Source organism: Vidua macroura, chromosome 12, assembly GCF_024509145.1.
Source record: "Vidua macroura isolate BioBank_ID:100142 chromosome 12, ASM2450914v1, whole genome shotgun sequence".
NCBI classification, from domain to species: domain Eukaryota; kingdom Metazoa; phylum Chordata; class Aves; order Passeriformes; family Viduidae; genus Vidua; species Vidua macroura.
In genome coordinates this window covers 4,460,047-4,484,423 of record NC_071582.1, presented here as the reverse complement: position 1 = coordinate 4,484,423, position 24,377 = coordinate 4,460,047, and positions in this window count along the sequence as shown.

Here is a 24,377-nt window from a genome sequence, read left to right as displayed (position 1 = left end):
AAAAGCGGCGCTTCGGAGCGCATCGCTGCCGCTCCAGTGATCTGTGCGCGAAGTAACGGCTTCTTCGCCTCCGGCAGCCGGAGATCGCGGTAGCTTGCAAGAGGCGAAGAACGAAGCCGCGAAGAAGCCGGCTTGTGTGCGAAACTCGCAGACAGCTGCAGGACGGTGGCTGCCGCTCTCCTGCCTCTTGAATTCACTCTTGGCATGCCAATGGGAGGTGTTCCAGGACAACTTTCCTGGGTTTTGACATAGTCGTCATGCATCCCTCCTTGGAAATTCTTGTTGCTCCCCAGAGGCTCCGAGATGCAGAGAACACGGTGGCAGCTGCTGAAAAGAAGGGCAACTGTGAGTTGGTCAAGAAGCAAGAACACAGGCAGCTGCCTGTGCTTGGCGAGGAGCAGCTGCTGGATTCTTGCAATTGCCTTCAGTGCGCACAGAAGCCCGCTGCTCTGCTGCTTGGTTTTTCGCCTTCAGTCAATTACACACTGCTGAAGTTGAGGCAGGCAGTTCAGCTTTGCTGCTTTTCAGCATCTCAGCTGCTTTCTGCTCTTTGACAGCTCTCGAGGTGAAATAGAGATTTTTAGCGTTGGTTTAACAAAATGAATTAAGCATTTCTAGTTTAGCTTGTAGAGTTATGTGTTGAATTTTCAACCTTTTGCTTAAGAAACCTCTGCCTAATAGAAAGGGCAAAGGAAAATGCAAATTTCTGAAGCTTCTTGCATAAAGAACAATACCAGAAGAAGGAAAGAACCCAGATAAAGAAGCTCCTCTGTCTCCAAGCCTATCAAGACTGACAGACGTACTCAGAGAAGCACCAAAGGACCAAAAGCGCACGCGCAGAGAGGAAAAGTTCAAAAGTTCAATCATGAGGAAGACCACAATTTTCAGCCTCAGGACCACCAAGAGACCCCCGTACGACCACCACAGCAAACCACGCATGCCCAGAAGGGCGTGGACTTACTTAGCATGAGAAGCGAGGACAGGCGGGGCCAGGGGTTGAATATGCATGAAAAAGTTGTGCAATGTTTTGCATATGGAACGTCTTTAAGAATAAAAGTGTGGGTCAGACTGAGGCTCGGGGCACAAGTTTTGGAGAGCTATCTCACTTGTGCCGGGCGCTGACATACATACCCACTTCATAACTACCCCAGGTTATGGAGTCTATTGATTTCTTCTGCGTATCGTTTCAGTTGGCGACCACGAAGGGACTGCTCTGCTCACCCGCAGGTCCGGTTGGGAGCAGACACCCTCAGGCGCCACGGGGCTTTTCCCCGGAGGGACTCTGCGCCTCGGCTGTACACTGCGGGGAGCAGACCACGGCCCGTCGACTAGCGGATGAAAGCGGTATGTGTTAATTTATTTTCTTACGGTTGGCACTGATAAGTCGCAAAAAGATGTTTTTGCGCGCAGGTTTGCCTAGGGGCTTGCAAGCAGACCGCCATCGGGGGAGAGGCCGGCGGCGGGAGGACCTCCCCAGCTGATAGCGCGGCTCGGGGAGGGCGAAATCGCGATTTCAGTGTGTGGTGTGTGTCCCGATTGCAGTGTAGTGTGTCTGTTACGTCCGGACGTGCGTGCTTGTGCGTGTGTGTGTATGTGTGAGTGGAACGGTGAAGCGCGGTGCGGCCTTGCTAAGATACAGAGAGGCGGCGCGGTGGTGCTAGAGAGCGCATGCGCAGGGCAGCTCTCAGCCCACACTACCTGATCGTGCGGGTAGTGCGCACTCTACCCGATAGAGCGGGTGGTGCGCATGCGTGGCACGGGCTGTCTCTGGCGAGCTGGGGGAGTGCGGCGCGGGGCTTAAGTCGGGGCTTGCAAAGGTGCTTTAGGCGCGGCCCAGCTGATAGCGCAGCGGGCGCGCGGGCACAAGCCGCGGTTTGAGGAGCTGCTTTGAACGCCGCTAGCTGATAGCGCAGCTAGTGGGAGCGTGGTACAAGCTAGGAGTTACAAGCACCGCTTACAAGCATCGCTAGTTGGTAAAAAGCTTGCAAAAGTAGCCGGCGAGCCCGGCTGGGCTAAGAGTTAAGTGTTTGTTATACAATAGCACTGCCCTTCAGTGTTAAAAGCTGTCACTGGTGCAGGAGGAGGGGTTGGGGAAGGCAGTCTAGGGTTGCCATGGGAAACAGCAGTTGTATGAGTTCTTCACCCCCTTTTGGAAGAGAATTGTACCCTCCCCCTGTCCTGTCAGTTATTGTTCAAGTCTGCCCCTTAGCCTAGAATCTTCTCTGTTCCACGTTTTCCCTTTGGTTCTTCCACCAAGAACACTCCTTTCCCTTTTCCCCACTGGTTAATGTTATATTTCCCCTCCCTTTAGCCTTCTCCCGATTGTACCCTCGAATGCTAAACCCTCCTACCCCTACGCAGTAAAAGAATCCTCAGCCCGCCCTTCGGGGCTCTCGGAATCTGCCTCCCTTCTGCTTCGTTGTCTCCCTGTTTGCCCCTTCTGCGACCCTTCAATCAACGAGCAGGATTTCAGCAGCCCGAGTGTCCCTCCCGTTCTTCTGGTGGACCCTCAGATGTACCAGCTATCCGAGCTTCGTGCCGAGTGGCTAAAAGCCCCCACGGCTCGGCAACTGGGAGATCCTTTGCATTACAGGGCGAATAAAGGGGGGATGAATGTGTGTGAATGAGAGGCTGTAAGAGCCCGTCTGAAGCCCCTCATTTTCCATTCTGCCTTCCGATTGCCACAAGAAAGAATCCCTTCCCCCACTGTAGTTCCGGCTTAGAACAGGACACAGCACAGGTGGGACCACTGAACCGTCATGCTGGCTGTTCCCAACAAGGCCTGGTAAGAACTTGGCAAGGAGTTGGCAAGGACTTGGCAAAGACCTGACATGGAGCCAGCACGGGACAGCCTGATGCGCAGCCTGCTTCTAATCTCCGTTCTTAAGCCAAATGAACTTTTGGGGTGACTCTCGCGGTCCTTCATTGAAGACCCCTCATCTGCCTCGTTACCACTGTGACAAAGAAAGAATGAGAACCCTCCTCCCAAGGACTGAGACTGAGACCCCTGCTATAGGGAGGAGGGGAAATTGGTGCTCTGACCACTAATGACATGACCTGTTTCCCTTCAGTGATTCAAATGGACTTATTCTTCATTGGATTCGTCTTGCTTTGGTGGTTTCTGTGGACTCACCCGTTCCCTCGGGGCGATTACAATGGACTTTCATTATTACACTTGTTCCCCCCCTCTCTCCTCTGTGGACTATAACTGGAGCCCCGAGTCGACCAGAACTTCGAAGACTCCCCCGACACGACAGACGGATCCCCATCGTCCGGAGCACTGAGGATCTCGCCTGTGTTGGTAGCTATTCCCATATCCCTCTTCTCTCTCTAACCTTTTATCTCCTTTCAGATCCCCACTATCGCGTTTACTGTTTTGGCCCCTACTAAAGGTGCATTTGTTGTGATTAACTGATAGTCCCTTGTTGTTTGCCTTTGTTGCACTTTTGGGATCGGTGAAAAGAACCATCACGACACCCCGCCATAAGCGGATCGTGACAGAGGCGGGCTGGTTACCCCAGACCTGCTAAGCGAGAGCGACAGTCTCCCATGCTGCGTTTCCGTCTTTTTCGCGAGAAAAGCGGCCAGTAAAGAGACGAAGCGAGTAATAAAAAGAGTGAGAGAACCCCCCCTGGGACTGGGTCTCAGAGAAAGAGTGGGACCCCTTAGTGGGGGGGGGGGGGGGGGAGTAAAAGGTAATTAATTAGAAAAAAAAAATGAATTAAAAGGTAAAAAGAGGGTTTTCTTGGCATAATCTATTGGGGAAAAATAAAAGGTAAAATGTGTAGGAGGGGCCCCTAAAAATTCTGCTGGATTGAGGGATAAGAATGCCCAAGAACATCCAAGATCAAACCTGCTGGATTGAGGGATTAATGTTCCAAGAGCATCCAGGGTTAAGTCAAACCTGCTGGGTTGAGGGATTAACATTGCAAGAGCACCCAGAATTAAGTTTGCTGGGTTGTTGAGAGCAGCCAAGATTGAGTAAAAATTTTGCCAGTTTGAAGAGAAGTCTGACAGGATCTAGAGTTGGGAACCACACAGCTAGATTGAGGGGTATCCAAGAACACTGGGACTAGCCAGGGACACCTAAAAGTGTAATAGGTGTGTTGAAAAAGAAAAGGTACCTTGTTGTTGTGGTTGTTTTGTTATGTGTAAGAGTAAGTAAAATAAAGTTAAGTGAATGTAGACGAAGGAAAGTATATGTATGCATCCTGCCCTGTTAAGCAGCCTCACTGTGCTTCCCTGCTGTCACCAACAAACACAAGTTACGAACCCTCAGAACTAAAAAGTTCAATCAAATATTGCTTCCATTGATGACCATGATATTGTCTATAATACCTTGTTCCAACTTATGTTATGTAAGTGTTAATACCCCTATCCTACCAGTTGGTAAACCTGATGGGTCATACCGGTTAGTACAGGATCTGCGGGCCATAAACAAGGTCACTGAGGATCTGTATCCTGTGGTGGCCAATCCCTACACGTTATTAACTTGCTTAACAGCCGAGCTAACTTGGTTTACCGTTTTAGATTGAAAAGATGCCTTCTTTTGCCTTCCTATCCACGAAGCCAGAAAATTTTTGCATTTGAATGGGAAAATCCTAAGAGCGGGCCAAGAACTCAACTGACATGGACCAGACTCCCACAAGGATTCAAAAACTCACCCACTTTGTTTGGAGAACAACTTGCAAAAGAATTAGAGACCTGAGAAGCCCCTCCAGAGGAAGGGAAGTTGCTAGAGTACGTAGATGACATCCTGATAGCCACACGGACAAGGGAAGCATGCACGGCCTGGACGATAAGCCTCTTGAACTTTTTGGGGCTCCAAGGGTACCGAGTATCAAAGAAAAAAGCCCAAGTAGTAAAACAGAAAGTAACTTATCTGGGCTACGAAGTCAGTGCTAGACAACGTACCTTGGGCCAAAGCCGGAAGGAGGCAATATGCCAGAGCCCAAAACCTCAGACTGTAAAGGAACTACGAACTTTCCTGAGGATGACAGGGTGGTGCAGGTTATGGATCTATAACTATGGACTGTTTGTTAAGCCCTTCTATGAACTGATTGCAACTGAAAGCAGGAACATCCAAGAGACAAAGGAAGCTACGCAAGCTTTCAACCAGCTGAAAAAAGCCCTCATGTCAGCTCCAGCCCTGAGATTGCCGGACGTGAGTAAGCCTTTCCTTTTATTCTCCCATGAGAAGCAAGGAATCGCCTTAGGAATACTAGCACAGGACCTGGGCCCATATCGGAGAGCAGTGGCTTACTTCTCTAAGCAATTGGATACAGCAGCTAAAGGGTGGCCTGGGTGCCTCAGAGCTGTTGCAGCAGTCGTACTGAACATCCAAGAGGCACACAAATTCACCCTAGGCCAGAAAAGAACTGTGCTAGTGTCTCACACAGTGTCTGCAGTGCTAGAGGTAAAAGGTGGGCATTGGCTTTCCCCACAACGGCTCCTGAGATACCAAGCTATCATAGCGGAGCAAGATGATGTAGAGATAGTAGTGGCTAACATTGTCAATCCAGCCTCCTTCCTCAGTAGAAACCAAGGGGAACCAGTGGAACATGACTGCCTGGAGACCATTGAAGCCACCTACTCCAGCTGCCCTGACTTGAAGGACACCCCTCTGGAGAATGCAGAAGTCTCGTTTACTGATGGAAGCAGTTATATCATCAGTGGAAAACGGCACGCCGGGTAGGCAGTTCCAACGTGCAAGGAAGTAATATCATCTGGGCCCCTGCCAACAAATACCTCTGCACAGAAGGCCGAGATAATTGCTCTAACTCGGGCCCTAGAATTGGCAAGAGGGAAAGAAATAAACATATACACGGACTCGAAGTATGCATTTGGAGTAGTGCATGCTCACAGAGCCATTTAGAAAGAGAGAGGACTGCTGAACTCTCAAGGGAAAAATATTAAAGATGCATCAGAAGTACTGCGACTTCTAGAAGCAGTCCAGTTGCCAGAGAAAGTAGCGATCATGCACATTAAGGCACATCAGAAGATCAACTCAGAATTGGAAGAAGGAAACGAGCTGGCAGATAGGGAAGCAAAAGAAGCAGCAAGACGGGCAAATTTCCCCTAAAGGTAAGCCAAGATACAACAAACTAGAAAAAAAATTAATCTATGAGCAAAAAGGAGACTATAACCAAGAGGGATGGGCCACCATAGAAGGAAAATTACTTCTACCCTCCTATTTCTGATGGTCCCTAATAAAGGAAGAACACCAGAAAACCATTGGGGTATTGATGCTCTAGCATAACTAGACATTTACAACTCGACAATGTGACCTTTGCCTCCAGACCAACCCCAAAAATACTCCCAAACCAAAGCTTAGCCAGATTAGGAAGGGTCATGGGCCGGAGCAGCAATGGCAGATAGATTGTACAGAATTGCCAAGAAAAGGGGGGTATAAGTTTTTACTGGTGCTAACAGATACCTTTTCAGGATGGCCAGAAGCATTCCCCACCAGGACTTCTAAAGCTCAAGAAGTAACTAAGGTATTGGTACAAGAAAACATACCACGCTTTAGAGTCCTGGCCACAATCTCCTCAAATAGAGGACCACATTTTATCGTAAAATTAGTGCAACAAGTTAGCCAATACTTGAACATAGACTGAGAACTTCACACCCCATATAACCCACAATCAAGTGGTCAGGTAAAAAAAATGAACCATTTGATCAAACAACAAATTGTACAATTGGGACAAGAAGCTAATTTGTCATGGACTCAATCCCTCCCATTAGCACTACTGCAGATCCGAACCAAACCCAAGACTAAAGAAAAGCTAAACCACTTTGACTTGCTTTATGAAAAACCATATGGGGTGCGAAAGAGAATGTCTACCCAAGACATGTCACTAACCTCCTGTATGTTAAGTCTCTTAACTTGGTGTATCCAGCACCAATCACTAGCTAATAAACACAAGTCATAACTAGTGAAATACGCTGTTTAGAACACTTTATGTCACCCAATTACAATTCTATTAATTTTAGTTACTGTAAGTTTAATGATGTCTACTTTAACACTCATGTAGAATTCGAGGATGTTAAAACACATGGCCAGTCTGACATCACTCTCTAGAACTCCTAGAATCTTACTGAAAGAGGACGGTCATGATAGTAGATCAGAATTTAAATCAAGACCCCTGTAGTAAAAGAATTTACTCTATTTTAAGAAAAGGGGGGACTGAAGCAGAGATTTTTAGAGTTAGGTTAACAAAATGAATGAAGCATTTCTAATTTAGCTTGTAGAGTTATGTGTTGAATTTTCAACCTTTTACTTAAGAAACCTCTGCCTAGTACAAAGGGCATAGGAAAATGCAAATTTCTGAAGCTTCTTGCATAAAGAACAATACCAGAAGAAGGAAAGAACCCAGATAAAGAAGCTCCTCTGTCTCCAAGGCTATCAAGACTGACAGACGTACTCAGAGAAGCACCAAAGGACCAAAAGCGCACGCGCAGAGAGGAAAAGTTCAAAAGTTCAATCATGAGGAAGACCACAATCGTCAGCCTCAGGACCACCAAGAGACCCCCGTACGACCACCACAGCAAACCACGCATGCCCAGAAGGACGTGGACTTACTTAGCATGAGAAGCGAGGACAGGCGGGGCCAGGGGTTGAATATGCATGAAAAAGTTGTGCAATGTTTTGCATATGGAACGACTTTAAGAATAAAAGTGTGGGTCAGACTGAGGCTCGGGGCACAAGTTTTGGAGAGCTATCTCACTTGTGCCGGGCGCTGACATACATACCCACTTCATAACTACCCCAGGTTATGGAGTCTATTGATTTATTCCGCGTATCGTTTCAGAGGTTTCTTCCCTTCGCCAGGCTGCAACGTGCCCGCTACTACCCAGAGCTGGGCAGGAGTGGGCAGAGAGCACGGCCATCTGCCAGCAGGTTGCAGCTTGCCCAGGAAAATGAAGTGTCCTTGGAATGTGCAGCAAATCTTATTTCCTGGCAAGGTCGGGCTAAGTGAGCAGTGCTGGTACACTTTCTCCTTGAGAACTGGAGCGGAAAAGCTTTTCGCTAAGATGTAGGCGACTAGAGAGGCAGAATACGCAGCTCCGCAGCTGGCCGAAAGCAAGTGCCGCTTCCCGGCGTCTTTCGGCAAAAGCGGCGCTTCGGAGCGCACCGCTGCCGCTCCAGTGATCTGTGCGCGAAGTAGCGGCTTCTTCGCCTCCGGCAGCCGGAGATCGCGGTAGCTTACAAGAGGCGAAGAACGAAGCCGCGAAGAAGCCGGCTTGTGTGCGAAGCTCGCACACAGCCGCAGGACGGTGGCTGCCGCTCTCCTGCCTCTTGAATTCACTTCTGGCATGCCAATGGGAGGTGTTCCAGGACAACTTTCCTGGGTTTTCACATAGTCGTCATGCATCCCTCCTTGGAAATTCTTGTTGCTCCCCAGAGGCTCCGAGATGCAGAGAACACGGTGGCAGCTGCTGAAAAGAAGGGCAACTGTGAGTTGGTCAAGAAGCAAGAACATAGGCAGCTGCCTGTGCTTGGCGAGGAGCAGCTGCTGGATTCTTGCAATTGCCTTCAGTGCGCACAGAAGCCCGCTGCTCTGCTGCTTGGTTTTTCGCCTTCAGTCAATTACACACTGCTGAAGTTGAGGCAGGCAGTTCAGCTTTGCTGCTTTTCAGCATCTCAGCTGCCTTTCTGCTCTGTGACAGCTCTCGAGGTTTCTTGCCTTCGCCAGGCTGCAACGTGCCCGCTAGTAGCAAGAACTGGGCAGGAGTGGGCAGAGAGCACGGCCATCTGCCAGCAGGTTGCAGCTTGCCCAGGAAAATGCAGTCTCCTCGGAATGTGCAGCATATCATATTTCCTGGCAAGGTCGGGCTAAGTGAGCAGTGCTGGTACACTTTCTCCTTGAGAACTGGAGCGGAAAAGCTTTTCGCTAAGATGTAGGCGACTAGAGAGGCAGAATACGCAGCTCCGCAGCTGGCCGAAAGCAAGTGCCGCTTCCCGGCGTCTTTCGGCAAAAGCGGCGCTTCGGAGCGCATCGCTGCCGCTCCAGTGATCTGTGCGCGAAGTAGCCGCTTCTTCGCCTCCGGCAGCCGGAGATCGCGCTAGCTTGCAAGAGGCGAAGAACGAAGCCGCGAAGAAGCCGGCTTGTGTGCGAAACTCGCAGACAGCTGCAGGACGGTGGCTGCCGCTCTCCTGCCTCTTGAATTCACTCTTGGCATTCCAATGGGAGGTGTTCCAGGACAACTTTCCTGGGTTTTGACATAGTCGTCATGCATCCCTCCTTGGAAATTCTTGTTGCTCCCCAGAGGCTCCGAGATGCAGAGAACACGGTGGCAGCTGCTGAAAAGAAGGGCAACTGTGAGTTGGTCAAGAAGCAAGAACACAGGCAGCTGCCTGTGCTTGGCGAGGAGCAGCTGCTGGATTCTTGCAATTGCCTTCAGTGCGCACAGAAGCCCGCTGCTCTGCTGCTTGGTTTTTCGCCTTCAGTCAATTACACACTGCTGAAGTTGAGGCAGGCAGTTCAGCTTTGCTGCTTTTCAGCATCTCAGCTGCTTTCTGCTCTTTGACAGCTCTCGAGGTGAAATAGAGATTTTTAGCGTTGGTTTAACAAAATGAATTAAGCATTTCTAGTTTAGCTTGTAGAGTTATGTGTTGAATTTTCAACCTTTTGCTTAAGAAACCTCTGCCTAATAGAAAGGGCAAAGGAAAATGCAAATTTCTGAAGCTTCTTGCATAAAGAACAATACCAGAAGAAGGAAAGAACCCAGATAAAGAAGCTCCTCTGTCTCCAAGCCTATCAAGACTGACAGACGTACTCAGAGAAGCACCAAAGGACCAAAAGCGCACGCGCAGAGAGGAAAAGTTCAAAAGTTCAATCATGAGGAAGACCACAATTTTCAGCCTCAGGACCACCAAGAGACCCCCGTACGACCACCACAGCAAACCACGCATGCCCAGAAGGGCGTGGACTTACTTAGCATGAGAAGCGAGGACAGGCGGGGCCAGGGGTTGAATATGCATGAAAAAGTTGTGCAATGTTTTGCATATGGAACGTCTTTAAGAATAAAAGTGTGGGTCAGACTGAGGCTCGGGGCACAAGTTTTGGAGAGCTATCTCACTTGTGCCGGGCGCTGACATACATACCCACTTCATAACTACCCCAGGTTATGGAGTCTATTGATTTCTTCTGCGTATCGTTTCAGTTGGCGACCACGAAGGGACTGCTCTGCTCACCCGCAGGTCCGGTTGGGAGCAGACACCCTCAGGCGCCACGGGGCTTTTCCCCGGAGGGACTCTGCGCCTCGGCTGTACACTGCGGGGAGCAGACCACGGCCCGTCGACTAGCGGATGAAAGCGGTATGTGTTAATTTATTTTCTTACGGTTGGCACTGATAAGTCGCAAAAAGATGTTTTTGCGCGCAGGTTTGCCTAGGGGCTTGCAAGCAGACCGCCATCGGGGGAGAGGCCGGCGGCGGGAGGACCTCCCCAGCTGATAGCGCGGCTCGGGGAGGGCGAAATCGCGATTTCAGTGTGTGGTGTGTGTCCCGATTGCAGTGTAGTGTGTCTGTTACGTCCGGACGTGCGTGCTTGTGCGTGTGTGTGTATGTGTGAGTGGAACGGTGAAGCGCGGTGCGGCCTTGCTAAGATACAGAGAGGCGGCGCGGTGGTGCTAGAGAGCGCATGCGCAGGGCAGCTCTCAGCCCACACTACCTGATCGTGCGGGTAGTGCGCACTCTACCCGATAGAGCGGGTGGTGCGCATGCGTGGCACGGGCTGTCTCTGGCGAGCTGGGGGAGTGCGGCGCGGGGCTTAAGTCGGGGCTTGCAAAGGTGCTTTAGGCGCGGCCCAGCTGATAGCGCAGCGGGCGCGCGGGCACAAGCCGCGGTTTGAGGAGCTGCTTTGAACGCCGCTAGCTGATAGCGCAGCTAGTGGGAGCGTGGTACAAGCTAGGAGTTACAAGCACCGCTTACAAGCATCGCTAGTTGGTAAAAAGCTTGCAAAAGTAGCCGGCGAGCCCGGCTGGGCTAAGAGTTAAGTGTTTGTTATACAATAGCACTGCCCTTCAGTGTTAAAAGCTGTCACTGGTGCAGGAGGAGGGGTTGGGGAAGGCAGTCTAGGGTTGCCATGGGAAACAGCAGTTGTATGAGTTCTTCACCCCCTTTTGGAAGAGAATTGTACCCTCCCCCTGTCCTGTCAGTTATTGTTCAAGTCTGCCCCTTAGCCTAGAATCTTCTCTGTTCCACGTTTTCCCTTTGGTTCTTCCACCAAGAACACTCCTTTCCCTTTTCCCCACTGGTTAATGTTATATTTCCCCTCCCTTTAGCCTTCTCCCGATTGTACCCTCGAATGCTAAACCCTCCTACCCCTACGCAGTAAAAGAATCCTCAGCCCGCCCTTCGGGGCTCTCGGAATCTGCCTCCCTTCTGCTTCGTTGTCTCCCTGTTTGCCCCTTCTGCGACCCTTCAATCAACGAGCAGGATTTCAGCAGCCCGAGTGTCCCTCCCGTTCTTCTGGTGGACCCTCAGATGTACCAGCTATCCGAGCTTCGTGCCGAGTGGCTAAAAGCCCCCACGGCTCGGCAACTGGGAGATCCTTTGCATTACAGGGCGAATAAAGGGGGGATGAATGTGTGTGAATGAGAGGCTGTAAGAGCCCGTCTGAAGCCCCTCATTTTCCATTCTGCCTTCCGATTGCCACAAGAAAGAATCCCTTCCCCCACTGTAGTTCCGGCTTAGAACAGGACACAGCACAGGTGGGACCACTGAACCGTCATGCTGGCTGTTCCCAACAAGGCCTGGTAAGAACTTGGCAAGGAGTTGGCAAGGACTTGGCAAAGACCTGACATGGAGCCAGCACGGGACAGCCTGATGCGCAGCCTGCTTCTAATCTCCGTTCTTAAGCCAAATGAACTTTTGGGGTGACTCTCGCGGTCCTTCATTGAAGACCCCTCATCTGCCTCGTTACCACTGTGACAAAGAAAGAATGAGAACCCTCCTCCCAAGGACTGAGACTGAGACCCCTGCTATAGGGAGGAGGGGAAATTGGTGCTCTGACCACTAATGACATGACCTGTTTCCCTTCAGTGATTCAAATGGACTTATTCTTCATTGGATTCGTCTTGCTTTGGTGGTTTCTGTGGACTCACCCGTTCCCTCGGGGCGATTACAATGGACTTTCATTATTACACTTGTTCCCCCCCTCTCTCCTCTGTGGACTATAACTGGAGCCCCGAGTCGACCAGAACTTCGAAGACTCCCCCGACACGACAGACGGATCCCCATCGTCCGGAGCACTGAGGATCTCGCCTGTGTTGGTAGCTATTCCCATATCCCTCTTCTCTCTCTAACCTTTTATCTCCTTTCAGATCCCCACTATCGCGTTTACTGTTTTGGCCCCTACTAAAGGTGCATTTGTTGTGATTAACTGATAGTCCCTTGTTGTTTGCCTTTGTTGCACTTTTGGGATCGGTGAAAAGAACCATCACGACACCCCGCCATAAGCGGATCGTGACAGAGGCGGGCTGGTTACCCCAGACCTGCTAAGCGAGAGCGACAGTCTCCCATGCTGCGTTTCCGTCTTTTTCGCGAGAAAAGCGGCCAGTAAAGAGACGAAGCGAGTAATAAAAAGAGTGAGAGAACCCCCCCTGGGACTGGGTCTCAGAGAAAGAGTGGGACCCCTTAGTGGGGGGGGGGGGGGGGGAGTAAAAGGTAATTAATTAGAAAAAAAAAATGAATTAAAAGGTAAAAAGAGGGTTTTCTTGGCATAATCTATTGGGGAAAAATAAAAGGTAAAATGTGTAGGAGGGGCCCCTAAAAATTCTGCTGGATTGAGGGATAAGAATGCCCAAGAACATCCAAGATCAAACCTGCTGGATTGAGGGATTAATGTTCCAAGAGCATCCAGGGTTAAGTCAAACCTGCTGGGTTGAGGGATTAACATTGCAAGAGCACCCAGAATTAAGTTTGCTGGGTTGTTGAGAGCAGCCAAGATTGAGTAAAAATTTTGCCAGTTTGAAGAGAAGTCTGACAGGATCTAGAGTTGGGAACCACACAGCTAGATTGAGGGGTATCCAAGAACACTGGGACTAGCCAGGGACACCTAAAAGTGTAATAGGTGTGTTGAAAAAGAAAAGGTACCTTGTTGTTGTGGTTGTTTTGTTATGTGTAAGAGTAAGTAAAATAAAGTTAAGTGAATGTAGACGAAGGAAAGTATATGTATGCATCCTGCCCTGTTAAGCAGCCTCACTGTGCTTCCCTGCTGTCACCAACAAACACAAGTTACGAACCCTCAGAACTAAAAAGTTCAATCAAATATTGCTTCCATTGATGACCATGATATTGTCTATAATACCTTGTTCCAACTTATGTTATGTAAGTGTTAATACCCCTATCCTACCAGTTGGTAAACCTGATGGGTCATACCGGTTAGTACAGGATCTGCGGGCCATAAACAAGGTCACTGAGGATCTGTATCCTGTGGTGGCCAATCCCTACACGTTATTAACTTGCTTAACAGCCGAGCTAACTTGGTTTACCGTTTTAGATTGAAAAGATGCCTTCTTTTGCCTTCCTATCCACGAAGCCAGAAAATTTTTGCATTTGAATGGGAAAATCCTAAGAGCGGGCCAAGAACTCAACTGACATGGACCAGACTCCCACAAGGATTCAAAAACTCACCCACTTTGTTTGGAGAACAACTTGCAAAAGAATTAGAGACCTGAGAAGCCCCTCCAGAGGAAGGGAAGTTGCTAGAGTACGTAGATGACATCCTGATAGCCACACGGACAAGGGAAGCATGCACGGCCTGGACGATAAGCCTCTTGAACTTTTTGGGGCTCCAAGGGTACCGAGTATCAAAGAAAAAAGCCCAAGTAGTAAAACAGAAAGTAACTTATCTGGGCTACGAAGTCAGTGCTAGACAACGTACCTTGGGCCAAAGCCGGAAGGAGGCAATATGCCAGAGCCCAAAACCTCAGACTGTAAAGGAACTACGAACTTTCCTGAGGATGACAGGGTGGTGCAGGTTATGGATCTATAACTATGGACTGTTTGTTAAGCCCTTCTATGAACTGATTGCAACTGAAAGCAGGAACATCCAAGAGACAAAGGAAGCTACGCAAGCTTTCAACCAGCTGAAAAAAGCCCTCATGTCAGCTCCAGCCCTGAGATTGCCGGACGTGAGTAAGCCTTTCCTTTTATTCTCCCATGAGAAGCAAGGAATCGCCTTAGGAATACTAGCACAGGACCTGGGCCCATATCGGAGAGCAGTGGCTTACTTCTCTAAGCAATTGGATACAGCAGCTAAAGGGTGGCCTGGGTGCCTCAGAGCTGTTGCAGCAGTCGTACTGAACATCCAAGAGGCACACAAATTCACCCTAGGCCAGAAAAGAACTGTGCTAGTGTCTCACACAGTGTCTGCAGTGCTAGAGGTAAAAGGTGGGCATTGGCTTTCCCCACAACGGCTCCTGAGATACCAAGCTATCATAGCGGAGCAAGATGATGTAGAGATAGTAGTGGCTAACATTGTCAATCCAGCCTCCTTCCTCAGTAGAAACCAAGGGGAACCAGTGGAACATGACTGCCTGGAGACCATTGAAGCCACCTACTCCAGCTGCCCTGACTTGAAGGACACCCCTCTGGAGAATGCAGAAGTCTCGTTTACTGATGGAAGCAGTTATATCATCAGTGGAAAACGGCACGCCGGCTAGGCAGTTCCAACGTGCAAGGAAGTAATATCATCTGGGCCCCTGCCAACAAATACCTCTGCACAGAAGGCCGAGATAATTGCTCTAACTCGGGCCCTAGAATTGGCAAGAGGGAAAGAAATAAACATATACACGGACTCGAAGTATGCATTTGGAGTAGTGCATGCTCACAGAGCCATTTAGAAAGAGAGAGGACTGCTGAACTCTCAAGGGAAAAATATTAAAGATGCATCAGAAGTACTGCGACTTCTAGAAGCAGTCCAGTTGCCAGAGAAAGTAGCGATCATGCACATTAAGGCACATCAGAAGATCAACTCAGAATTGGAAGAAGGAAACGAGCTGGCAGATAGGGAAGCAAAAGAAGCAGCAAGACGGGCAAATTTCCCCTAAAGGTAAGCCAAGATACAACAAACTAGAAAAAAAATTAATCTATGAGCAAAAAGGAGACTATAACCAAGAGGGATGGGCCACCATAGAAGGAAAATTACTTCTACCCTCCTATTTCTGATGGTCCCTAATAAAGGAAGAACACCAGAAAACCATTGGGGTATTGATGCTCTAGCATAACTAGACATTTACAACTCGACAATGTGACCTTTGCCTCCAGACCAACCCCAAAAATACTCCCAAACCAAAGCTTAGCCAGATTAGGAAGGGTCATGGGCCGGAGCAGCAATGGCAGATAGATTGTACAGAATTGCCAAGAAAAGGGGGGTATAAGTTTTTACTGGTGCTAACAGATACCTTTTCAGGATGGCCAGAAGCATTCCCCACCAGGACTTCTAAAGCTCAAGAAGTAACTAAGGTATTGGTACAAGAAAACATACCACGCTTTAGAGTCCTGGCCACAATCTCCTCAAATAGAGGACCACATTTTATCGTAAAATTAGTGCAACAAGTTAGCCAATACTTGAACATAGACTGAGAACTTCACACCCCATATAACCCACAATCAAGTGGTCAGGTAAAAAAAATGAACCATTTGATCAAACAACAAATTGTACAATTGGGACAAGAAGCTAATTTGTCATGGACTCAATCCCTCCCATTAGCACTACTGCAGATCCGAACCAAACCCAAGACTAAAGAAAAGCTAAACCACTTTGACTTGCTTTATGAAAAACCATATGGGGTGCGAAAGAGAATGTCTACCCAAGACATGTCACTAACCTCCTGTATGTTAAGTCTCTTAACTTGGTGTATCCAGCACCAATCACTAGCTAATAAACACAAGTCATAACTAGTGAAATACGCTGTTTAGAACACTTTATGTCACCCAATTACAATTCTATTAATTTTAGTTACTGTAAGTTTAATGATGTCTACTTTAACACTCATGTAGAATTCGAGGATGTTAAAACACATGGCCAGTCTGACATCACTCTCTAGAACTCCTAGAATCTTACTGAAAGAGGACGGTCATGATAGTAGATCAGAATTTAAATCAAGACCCCTGTAGTAAAAGAATTTACTCTATTTTAAGAAAAGGGGGGACTGAAGCAGAGATTTTTAGAGTTAGGTTAACAAAATGAATGAAGCATTTCTAATTTAGCTTGTAGAGTTATGTGTTGAATTTTCAACCTTTTACTTAAGAAACCTCTGCCTAGTACAAAGGGCATAGGAAAATGCAAATTTCTGAAGCTTCTTGCATAAAGAACAATACCAGAAGAAGGAAAGAACCCAGATAAAGAAGCTCCTCTGTCTCCAAGGCTATCAAGACTGACAGACGTACTCAGAGAAGCACCAAAGGACCAAAAGCGCACGCGCAGAGAGGAAAAGTTCAAAAGTTCAATCATGAGGAAGACCACAATCGTCAGCCTCAGGACCACCAAGAGACCCCCGTACGACCACCACAGCAAACCACGCATGCCCAGAAGGACGTGGACTTACTTAGCATGAGAAGCGAGGACAGGCGGGGCCAGGGGTTGAATATGCATGAAAAAGTTGTGCAATGTTTTGCATATGGAACGACTTTAAGAATAAAAGTGTGGGTCAGACTGAGGCTCGGGGCACAAGTTTTGGAGAGCTATCTCACTTGTGCCGGGCGCTGACATACATACCCACTTCATAACTACCCCAGGTTATGGAGTCTATTGATTTATTCCGCGTATCGTTTCAGAGGTTTCTTCCCTTCGCCAGGCTGCAACGTGCCCGCTACTACCCAGAGCTGGGCAGGAGTGGGCAGAGAGCACGGCCATCTGCCAGCAGGTTGCAGCTTGCCCAGGAAAATGAAGTGTCCTTGGAATGTGCAGCAAATCTTATTTCCTGGCAAGGTCGGGCTAAGTGAGCAGTGCTGGTACACTTTCTCCTTGAGAACTGGAGCGGAAAAGCTTTTCGCTAAGATGTAGGCGACTAGAGAGGCAGAATACGCAGCTCCGCAGCTGGCCGAAAGCAAGTGCCGCTTCCCGGCGTCTTTCGGCAAAAGCGGCGCTTCGGAGCGCACCGCTGCCGCTCCAGTGATCTGTGCGCGAAGTAGCGGCTTCTTCGCCTCCGGCAGCCGGAGATCGCGGTAGCTTACAAGAGGCGAAGAACGAAGCCGCGAAGAAGCCGGCTTGTGTGCGAAGCTCGCACACAGCCGCAGGACGGTGGCTGCCGCTCTCCTGCCTCTTGAATTCACTTCTGGCATGCCAATGGGAGGTGTTCCAGGACAACTTTCCTGGGTTTTCACATAGTCGTCATGCATCCCTCCTTGGAAATTCTTGTTGCTCCCCAGAGGCTCCGAGATGCAGAGAACACGGTGGCAGCTGCTGAAAAGAAGGGCAACTGTGAGTTGGTCAAGAAGCAAGAACATAGGCAGCTGCCTGTGCTTGGCGAGGAGCAGCTGCTGGATTCTTGCAATTGCCTTCAGTGCGCACAGAAGCCCGCTGCTCTGCTGCTTGGTTTTTCGCCTTCAGTCAATTACACACTGCTGAAGTTGAGGCAGGCAGTTCAGCTTTGCTGCTTTTCAGCATCTCAGCTGCCTTTCTGCTCTGTGACAGCTCTCGAGGTTTCTTGCCTTCGCCAGGCTGCAACGTGCCCGCTAGTAGCAAGAACTGGGCAGGAGTGGGCAGAGAGCACGGCCATCTGCCAGCAGGTTGCAGCTTGCCCAGGAAAATGCAGTCTCCTCGGAATGTGCAGCATATCATATTTCCTGGCAAGGTCGGGCTAAGTGAGCAGTGCTGGTACACTTTCTCCTTGAGAACTGGAGCGGAAAAGCTTTTCGCTAAGATGTAGGCGACTAGAGAGGCAGAATACGCAGCTCCGCAGCTGGCCGAAAGCAAGTGCCGCTTCCCGGCGTCTTTCGGCAAAAGCGGCGCTTCGGAGCGCATCGCTGCCGCTCCAGTGATCTGTGCGCGAAGTAGCCGCTTCTTCGCCTCCGGCAGCCGGAGATCGCGCTAGCTTGCAAGAGGCGAAGAACGAAGCCGCGAAGAAGCCGGCTTGTGTGCGAAACTCGCAGACAGCTGCAGGACGGTGGCTGCCGCTCTCCTGCCTCTTGAATTCACTCTTGGCATTCCAATGGGAGGTGTTCCAGGACAACTTTCCTGGGTTTTGACATAGTCGTCATGCATCCCTCCTTGGAAATTCTTGTTGCTCCCCAGAGGCTCCGAGATGCAGAGAACACGGTGGCAGCTGCTGAAAAGAAGGGCAACTGTGAGTTGGTCAAGAAGCAAGAACACAGGCAGCTGCCTGTGCTTGGCGAGGAGCAGCTGCTGGATTCTTGCAATTGCCTTCAGTGCGCACAGAAGCCCGCTGCTCTGCTGCTTGGTTTTTCGCCTTCAGTCAATTACACACTGCTGAAGTTGAGGCAGGCAGTTCAGCTTTGCTGCTTTTCAGCATCTCAGCTGCTTTCTGCTCTTTGACAGCTCTCGAGGTGAAATAGAGATTTTTAGCGTTGGTTTAACAAAATGAATTAAGCATTTCTAGTTTAGCTTGTAGAGTTATGTGTTGAATTTTCAACCTTTTGCTTAAGAAACCTCTGCCTAATAGAAAGGGCAAAGGAAAATGCAAATTTCTGAAGCTTCTTGCATAAAGAACAATACCAGAAGAAGGAAAGAACCCAGATAAAGAAGCTCCTCTGTCTCCAAGCCTATCAAGACTGACAGACGTACTCAGAGAAGCACCAAAGGACCAAAAGCGCACGCGCAGAGAGGAAAAGTTCAAAAGTTCAATCATGAGGAAGACCACAATTTTCAGCCTCAGGACCACCAAGAGACCCCCGTACGACCACCACAGCAAACCACGCATGCCCAGAAGGGCGTGGACTTACTTAGCATGAGAAGCGAGGACAGGCGGGGCCAGGGGTTGAATATGCATGAAAAAGTTGTGCAATGTTTTGCATATGGAACGTCTTTAAGAATAAAAGTGTGGGTCAGACTGAGGCTCGGGGCACAAGTTTTGGAGAGCTATCTCACTTGTGCCGGGCGCTGACATACATACCCACTTCATAACTACCCCAGGTTATGGAGTCTATTGATTTCTTCCGCGTATCGTTTCAGTTGGCGACCACGAAGGGACTGCTCTGCTCACCCGCAGGTCCGGTTGGGAGCAGACACCCTCAGGCGCCACAGGGCTTTTCCCCGGAGGGACTCTGCGCCTCGGCTGTACACTGCGGGGAGCAGACCACGGCCCGTCGACTAGCGGATGAAAGCGGTATGTGTTAATTTATTTTCTTACGGTTGGCACTGATAAGTCGCAAAAAGATGTTTTTGCGCGCAGGTTTGCCTAGGGGCTTGCAAGCAGACCGCCATCGGGGGAGAGGCCGGCGGCGGGAGGACCTCCCCAGCTGATAGCGCGGCTCGGGGAGGGCGAAATCGCGATTTCAGTGTGTGGTGTGTGTCCCGATTGCAGTGTAGTGTGTCTGTTACGTCCGGACGTGCGTGCTTGTGCGTGTGTGTGTATGTGTGAGTGGAACGGTGAAGCGCGGTGCGGCCTTGCTAAGATACAGAGAGGCGGCGCGGTGGTGCTAGAGAGCGCATGCGCAGGGCAGCTCTCAGCCCACACTACCTGATCGTGCGGGTAGTGCGCACTCTACCCGATAGAGCGGGTGGTGCGCATGCGTGGCACGGGCTGTCTCTGGCGAGCTGGGGGAGTGCGGCGCGGGGCTTAAGTCGGGGCTTGCAAAGGTGCTTTAGGCGCGGCCCAGCTGATAGCGCAGCGGGCGCGCGGGCACAAGCCGCGGTTTGAGGAGCTGCTTTGAACGCCGCTAGCTGATAGCGCAGCTAGTGGGAGCGTGGTACAAGCTAGGAGTTACAAGCACCGCTTACAAGCATCGCTAGTTGGTAAAAAGCTTGCAAAAGTAGCCGGCGAGCCCGGCTGGGCTAAGAGTTAAGTGTTTGTTATACAATAGCACTGCCCTTCAGTGTTAAAAGCTGTCACTGGTGCAGGAGGAGGGGTTGGGGAAGGCAGTCTAGGGTTGCCATGGGAAACAGCAGTTGTATGAGTTCTTCACCCCCTTTTGGAAGAGAATTGTACCCTCCCCCTGTCCTGTCAGTTATTGTTCAAGTCTGCCCCTTAGCCTAGAATCTTCTCTGTTCCACGTTTTCCCTTTGGTTCTTCCACCAAGAACACTCCTTTCCCTTTTCCCCACTGGTTAATGTTATATTTCCCCTCCCTTTAGCCTTCTCCCGATTGTACCCTCGAATGCTAAACCCTCCTACCCCTACGCAGTAAAAGAATCCTCAGCCCGCCCTTCGGGGCTCTCGGAATCTGCCTCCCTTCTGCTTCGTTGTCTCCCTGTTTGCCCCTTCTGCGACCCTTCAATCAACGAGCAGGATTTCAGCAGCCCGAGTGTCCCTCCCGTTCTTCTGGTGGACCCTCAGATGTACCAGCTATCCGAGCTTCGTGCCGAGTGGCTAAAAGCCCCCACGGCTCGGCAACTGGGAGATCCTTTGCATTACAGGGCGAATAAAGGGGGGATGAATGTGTGTGAATGAGAGGCTGTAAGAGCCCGTCTGAAGCCCCTCATTTTCCATTCTGCCTTCCGATTGCCACAAGAAAGAATCCCTTCCCCCACTGTAGTTCCGGCTTAGAACAGGACACAGCACAGGTGGGACCACTGAACCGTCATGCTGGCTGTTCCCAACAAGGCCTGGTAAGAACTTGGCAAGGAGTTGGCAAGGACTTGGCAAAGACCTGACATGGAGCCAGCACGGGACAGCCTGATGCGCAGCCTGCTTCTAATCTCCGTTCTTAAGCCAAATGAACTTTTGGGGTGACTCTCGCGGTCCTTCATTGAAGACCCCTCATCTGCCTCGTTACCACTGTGACAAAGAAAGAATGAGAACCCTCCTCCCAAGGACTGAGACTGAGACCCCTGCTATAGGGAGGAGGGGAAATTGGTGCTCTGACCACTAATGACATGACCTGTTTCCCTTCAGTGATTCAAATGGACTTATTCTTCATTGGATTCGTCTTGCTTTGGTGGTTTCTGTGGACTCACCCGTTCCCTCGGGGCGATTACAATGGACTTTCATTATTACACTTGTTCCCCCCCTCTCTCCTCTGTGGACTATAACTGGAGCCCCGAGTCGACCAGAACTTCGAAGACTCCCCCGACACGACAGACGGATCCCCATCGTCCGGAGCACTGAGGATCTCGCCTGTGTTGGTAGCTATTCCCATATCCCTCTTCTCTCTCTAACCTTTTATCTCCTTTCAGATCCCCACTATCGCGTTTACTGTTTTGGCCCCTACTAAAGGTGCATTTGTTGTGATTAACTGATAGTCCCTTGTTGTTTGCCTTTGTTGCACTTTTGGGATCGGTGAAAAGAACCATCACGACACCCCGCCATAAGCGGATCGTGACAGAGGCGGGCTGGTTACCCCAGACCTGCTAAGCGAGAGCGACAGTCTCCCATGCTGCGTTTCCGTCTTTTTCGCGAGAAAAGCGGCCAGTAAAGAGACGAAGCGAGTAATAAAAAGAGTGAGAGAACCCCCCCTGGGACTGGGTCTCAGAGAAAGAGTGGGACCCCTTAGTGGGGGGGGGGGGGGGGGGAGTAAAAGGTAATTAATTAGAAAAAAAAAATGAATTAAAAGGTAAAAAGAGGGTTTTCTTGGCATAATCTATTGGGGAAAAATAAAAGGTAAAATGTGTAGGAGGGGCCCCTAAAAATTCTGCTGGATTGAGGGATAAGAATGCCCAAGAACATCCAAGATCAAACCTGCTGGATTGAGGGATTAATGTTCCAAGAGCATCCAGGGTTAAGTCAAACCTGCTGGGTTGAGGGATTAACATTGCAAGAGCACCCAGAATTAAGTTTGCTGGGTTGTTGAGAGCAGCCAAGATTGAGTAAAAATTTTGCCAGTTTGAAGAGAAGTCTGACAGGATCTAGAGTTGGGAACCACACAGCTAGATTGAGGGGTATCCAAGAACACTGGGACTAGCCAGGGACACCTAAAAGTGTAATAGGTGTGTTGAAAAAGAAAAGGTACCTTGTTGTTGTGGTTGTTTTGTTATGTGTAAGAGTAAGTAAAATAAAGTTAAGTGAATGTAGACGAAGGAAAGTATATGTATGCATCCTGCCCTGTTAAGCAGCCTCACTGTGCTTCCCTGCTGTCACCAACAAACACAAGTTACGAACCCTCAGAACTAAAAAGTTCAATCAAATATTGCTTCCATTGATGACCATGATATTGTCTATAATACCTTGTTCCAACTTATGTTATGTAAGTGTTAATACCCCTATCCTACCAGTTGGTAAACCTGATGGGTCATACCGGTTAGTACAGGATCTGCGGGCCATAAACAAGGTCACTGAGGATCTGTATCCTGTGGTGGCCAATCCCTACACGTTATTAACTTGCTTAACAGCCGAGCTAACTTGGTTTACCGTTTTAGATTGAAAAGATGCCTTCTTTTGCCTTCCTATCCACGAAGCCAGAAAATTTTTGCATTTGAATGGGAAAATCCTAAGAGCGGGCCAAGAACTCAACTGACATGGACCAGACTCCCACAAGGATTCAAAAACTCACCCACTTTGTTTGGAGAACAACTTGCAAAAGAATTAGAGACCTGAGAAGCCCCTCCAGAGGAAGGGAAGTTGCTAGAGTACGTAGATGACATCCTGATAGCCACACGGACAAGGGAAGCATGCACGGCCTGGACGATAAGCCTCTTGAACTTTTTGGGGCTCCAAGGGTACCGAGTATCAAAGAAAAAAGCCCAAGTAGTAAAACAGAAAGTAACTTATCTGGGCTACGAAGTCAGTGCTAGACAACGTACCTTGGGCCAAAGCCGGAAGGAGGCAATATGCCAGAGCCCAAAACCTCAGACTGTAAAGGAACTACGAACTTTCCTGAAGATGACAGGGTGGTGCAGGTTATGGATCTATAACTATGGACTGTTTGTTAAGCCCTTCTATGAACTGATTGCAACTGAAAGCAGGAACATCCAAGAGACAAAGGAAGCTACGCAAGCTTTCAACCAGCTGAAAAAAGCCCTCATGTCAGCTCCAGCCCTGAGATTGCCGGACGTGAGTAAGCCTTTCCTTTTATTCTCCCATGAGAAGCAAGGAATCGCCTTAGGAATACTAGCACAGGACCTGGGCCCATATCGGAGAGCAGTGGCTTACTTCTCTAAGCAATTGGATACAGCAGCTAAAGGGTGGCCTGGGTGCCTCAGAGCTGTTGCAGCAGTCGTACTGAACATCCAAGAGGCACACAAATTCACCCTAGGCCAGAAAAGAACTGTGCTAGTGTCTCACACAGTGTCTGCAGTGCTAGAGGTAAAAGGTGGGCATTGGCTTTCCCCACAACGGCTCCTGAGATACCAAGCTATCATAGCGGAGCAAGATGATGTAGAGATAGTAGTGGCTAACATTGTCAATCCAGCCTCCTTCCTCAGTAGAAACCAAGGGGAACCAGTGGAACATGACTGCCTGGAGACCATTGAAGCCACCTACTCCAGCTGCCCTGACTTGAAGGACACCCCTCTGGAGAATGCAGAAGTCTCGTTTACTGATGGAAGCAGTTATATCATCAGTGGAAAACGGCACGCCGGCTAGGCAGTTCCAACGTGCAAGGAAGTAATATCATCTGGGCCCCTGCCAACAAATACCTCTGCACAGAAGGCCGAGATAATTGCTCTAACTCGGGCCCTAGAATTGGCAAGAGGGAAAGAAATAAACATATACACGGACTCGAAGTATGCATTTGGAGTAGTGCATGCTCACAGAGCCATTTAGAAAGAGAGAGGACTGCTGAACTCTCAAGGGAAAAATATTAAAGATGCATCAGAAGTACTGCGACTTCTAGAAGCAGTCCAGTTGCCAGAGAAAGTAGCGATCATGCACATTAAGGCACATCAGAAGATCAACTCAGAATTGGAAGAAGGAAACGAGCTGGCAGATAGGGAAGCAAAAGAAGCAGCAAGACGGGCAAATTTCCCCTAAAGGTAAGCCAAGATACAACAAACTAGAAAAAAAATTAATCTATGAGCAAAAAGGAGACTATAACCAAGAGGGATGGGCCACCATAGAAGGAAAATTACTTCTACCCTCCTATTTCTGATGGTCCCTAATAAAGGAAGAACACCAGAAAACCATTGGGGTATTGATGCTCTAGCATAACTAGACATTTACAACTCGACAATGTGACCTTTGCCTCCAGACCAACCCCAAAAATACTCCCAAACCAAAGCTTAGCCAGATTAGGAAGGGTCATGGGCCGGAGCAGCAATGGCAGATAGATTGTACAGAATTGCCAAGAAAAGGGGGGTATAAGTTTTTACTG